Source organism: Primulina eburnea, chromosome 7, assembly GCF_022965805.1.
Source record: "Primulina eburnea isolate SZY01 chromosome 7, ASM2296580v1, whole genome shotgun sequence".
NCBI classification, from domain to species: domain Eukaryota; kingdom Viridiplantae; phylum Streptophyta; class Magnoliopsida; order Lamiales; family Gesneriaceae; genus Primulina; species Primulina eburnea.
The window spans coordinates 20201832-20206018 of record NC_133107.1 but is presented as its reverse complement, the minus strand read 5'-3'; the positions used below and the strand labels follow the sequence as shown (position 1 = coordinate 20206018).

Here is a 4187-nt window from a genome sequence, read left to right as displayed (position 1 = left end):
AGGGTTATTAATTTGATTACTAATCAAAACTTATAAATATTTCGGTAAGAGTTAGATGAAATAAATGATAATTTTTACACACAAATTTTGTGTACCAAAATTTTTCTCTCTCTATATCTTCTCAAAATTTCGGCCAACCCCTAAGTTTTGAAGAAATTTTTTAGGCCACTTCTTCCATCGTGTACCAACGCCGCATGCCAAATTTATAAAATTTGGGCAAGCCAATATCGATGCAAATTCGTGTAAGAATTCTTTGTAGTTTACACGAATAACAAAATCTCTTATTTTAACGATAAAAAAAGAGAGGAAGATTCGTTCGAGACAAATTAACTCTATTAATCTCGAAGATGTCCAACATTTTTAAACATAAAAATTTAATAAACTAAACATCCTAATAGGATTTATTTAAATTATATGATTTTGAATGAAAGTTTTGAACGTTCGCTGTTCCAAAACTGTTCCACAGCCACCACGTATATGAATTTTCGCCGTCACCTTAAAAATCTCCGCTTCCATAACTCCCGAAATCCCAGTAATCCAATGACCCCAACGCCTCAAAATGACCATGCATCCTCGGGTCATCCCCCCCACCTCCCAGAATCATCGTCCAGCGAAGAAGAGTCGCGCCTTTTCCTATCCTCACCGCCATCCCCCACCGGAAAAACCCAAGAAACCAACGCCGGAGATGATACCGCATTTGAACCGAGCGATAAGATCCTGGTTGTCGATTTCGAATTGGAATCTTCAGATTCCACCAGCGTCCCACCATTTTCGTTCAAAAAACTATGGCTGTTTACGGGTCCCGGATTCTTGAGTATAGCTTTTTTAGATCCCGGGAATTTAGAGGGGGATTTGCAAGCTGGTGCGATCGCGGGATACTCTTTGTTGTGGCTCTTGATGTGGGCTACTGCAATGGGTCTTCTGATCCAGCTTTTGTCGGTGAGAATAGGCGTGGCCACGGGCCGTCATTTGGCGGAGCTTTGCCGCGAGGAGTATCCGTATTGGGCGGTGGTTTTGTTGTGGTTCATGGCGGAGCTGGCGTTGATTGGGGCAGATATTCAGGAGGTGATCGGATGGTGTATAGCTTTTGGCATATGATATTTTTCCGATTTCCGTGTTTCGCAATTATGTCTGTATAGCATTAACTTGAGATAGCTCCGTTAATTTTTGCAGTTGCCTGAATATAGCTAAAGGAGAATTAAAATATTTCTTGGTTTTAATGGTTTGCAGCATCTGCAGTTTACTTTATTACTTAGTTGATTGTGACGTCTTTGTGGAGCCAACATTACTTTGGTGGAGAAAGTAACTGGAAGTCCACTTTATCTCTTTGGTATTGATACTTGGTAGGGAAAGCTTTTATCTTTTTAAGGAGGGGACAAGCCCGGGTGCATTTTTCTCAGATAACGCTTGGAAGTACTTTTGTCTCTATGCTCATGTGTACGATATGATCAAGTAGCAGTAGTATTTTAAACTGTTCAGTGGCATTAAGTGGGTTGGGTCTAAGAATTTACTTTATGTGATGACTGATGAGACTTCATTTGGTTGTTGAGGTAGTTTTTTTTCCCCCACTGTTGTTTATATTTTGCAGCTTTTTATTTTTACTTCTTGAAAACTACGGTGTGAGGAAATTGGAAGCTGTGTTCGGTGTTCTTATTTCAACTATGGCCCTATCATTTGCGTGGATGTTTGTTGATGCTAAGCCAAGCACAAAAGAGCTAATAATTGGTTAGATTCTTGATCATTGTTTTGATGAACTTGACAATAGAAAGGAAAAAGCAATCGATTAAAGTTAAAAACAAAGTATTGATACGGAACAGAGCTTAATGGGAAACTGAATGCTCATGTACTTATCAGGTCTTCTGATCCCAAAACTGAGTTCAAGGACAGTCCGGCCAGCTGTGGGAGTTGTGGGCTGTGTGATAATGCCTCACAATCTCTTTTTGCATTCTGCTTTGGTGCAGTCGAGGGAGGTTGACCCTAACAAGAAAGGTCAGGTCCAAGAGGCTCTCAACTACTACACCATTGAGTCAACGGCTGCTCTTCTCGTCTCCTTCATGATCAATTTATTTGTTACTACTGTCTTTGCTAAAGGGTTCTATGGAAGTAAACAAGCAGATAGTATTGGCCTCGTTAATGCCGGACAGTATATTGAGGAAAAGCACGGGGGAAGCCTATTTCCTATTCTATATATATGGGGTATTGGGTTATTGGCTGCTGGCAGAGCAGCACAATAACTGGCACGTATGCTGGACAGTTTATAATGGGAGGTTTTCTTAACCTTAGGTTGAAGAAATCGTTGAGGGCGTTGATTACTCGGAGTTGTGCGATTTTACCAACTATAATTGTAGCACTGGTTTTCAACAAATCAGAATCATCTCTAGATGTACTGAATGAATGGCTGAATGTGTTGCAATCGATACAGATTCCTTTTGCGCTTATCCCACTTCTCACTTTGGTGTCAAAGGAGCAGGTGATGGGAGTTTTCAAAATTGGTCTGACCCTTGAGGTAAATTCTACCATGCATCTCCTTCTTTTCTATTATAGACCCGATCTCCGGTTATGTTGTTGTTTGGGATGATGGTATTATAAGTTAAAAAGAGATTACATTCATGACAAGGGGCAGTTTTTTTCCTTGATTTGCACGTCTTTCTTTTCATACACCTGACGTGTTACATTTGGAGTTCAAAGAGCTCTAGGATTTTTAAGTAGTGGAGTAATATCATGCTGCCAGCTGTATGCAGAGAAATTTGCTAAACCAGACGAGTTTCAGTTAATATCTTGACTAACATAAAGTCCAGTAAAATTGTTACCACCAATATGAATCCTCCTATATCCGACAGTGGGAATGACATCTCCACCAAGCCAGTTTTGCTGCAGCCTGGTTAATATTTGTTATGTTAACCCGTGTGTATTTATGTTCATATTCATGTTTGCTCCTTTGCAATGACATAAAAAGAACTCAAGTGTACATCGGATGATTTTTGTAAATTAAGAATGTTTTGTGAAACCAACATTTCTTTTCGATTTTCCTCTCTGGTGAGGAAGATATGGGGTATTTGATTAATTTTTCTTTTACTTGTTTCACTGCAGCGGATTGCATGGACGGTGGCTGCCTTGGTGTTTTTCATTAATGGGTATCTTTTGCTCAACTTTTTCCTCTTGGAAGTTGACGGACTGTTGGTCGGGTTTTTTGTTTGTGCTGGAACTGTAGCATATGTGGTATTTATATTATATCTTATATCGCATAGAGGTGAACTGTAGCATACGTGGTATTTATATTGTATCCTATATCGCATAGAGGTGGCAAGGTGGCGTGCTTCCCAATCGGCTAAACCAATCACTCTCCAAGGGTTGTTCTTGTGCTGAAAATTAAACCGATGATTTTCGTTTTCTGGTTGAGAAATTCCGGATGCAGCCTTCTCAACTGAAGAATACTTTTGCCAACAAGGCCTCGACGTTGGTGGCAGCTAAAACCTGAGATATTCCACTGATCATTCATGAGATTTTTGAGATCTCCATAGCTAAAAGAAGCACGTCATATACCTCTAGGGGATCAATGTTCTCTCCTAGTACCTTAACCTATGTACCAGATTTCATTGAACTCCATTTTTTGTACACGCGGTAACTAACCACGAGTACGATAGGTTTCTTGATCACCAGATTTCTTCTAATTTGTTTAGTTATCTAGACGCGGCTGCCACACATACATCTTCTTAGAATCTATTTCACTTTATGGTAAATTGGGTTTTAGAATCATGAGGATGGTTACGTTGACTCGAAAACATGACGACTATAGGGAATAATGTGACTATTGCTGTATACTATATTCATATGATCTTTTTTGTGATACCGTTATGTCGAATTCTAATGGCAAATCGAGGACATCTATGTGGAACTTATATTAAAATAGGTGTCCATCGAGTCAACTTATGGCTGAGTTTTATTGAATTTTATGTAAAAATAATTTTTATTTTAATAATATTTTACGGTTTTGTCTAATTATAACAATTATTTTATATGTCTATTCATACAAGGTGCATAGATAAAGTCCTTGAATATACAATAAGTACCATGAGGTTTGTCTCGTAACGTAACATCATAAAACTCGTTAGGAAGTATACTGTATATTCTAAACATGTTCATTGTCGAATTAGCCTCCTAAAATAAGGGTAAAATTTTCTTGAGCC

The 4187-nt window shown here is 38.8% G+C and overlaps 1 pseudogene; it reads left to right on the top strand.

The window, feature by feature from the left end:
* Positions 1-540: 540 nt before the first annotated feature.
* Positions 541-3865, top strand: LOC140837309 (metal transporter Nramp3.1-like; annotated as a pseudogene).
* Positions 3866-4187: the final 322 nt, after the last annotated feature.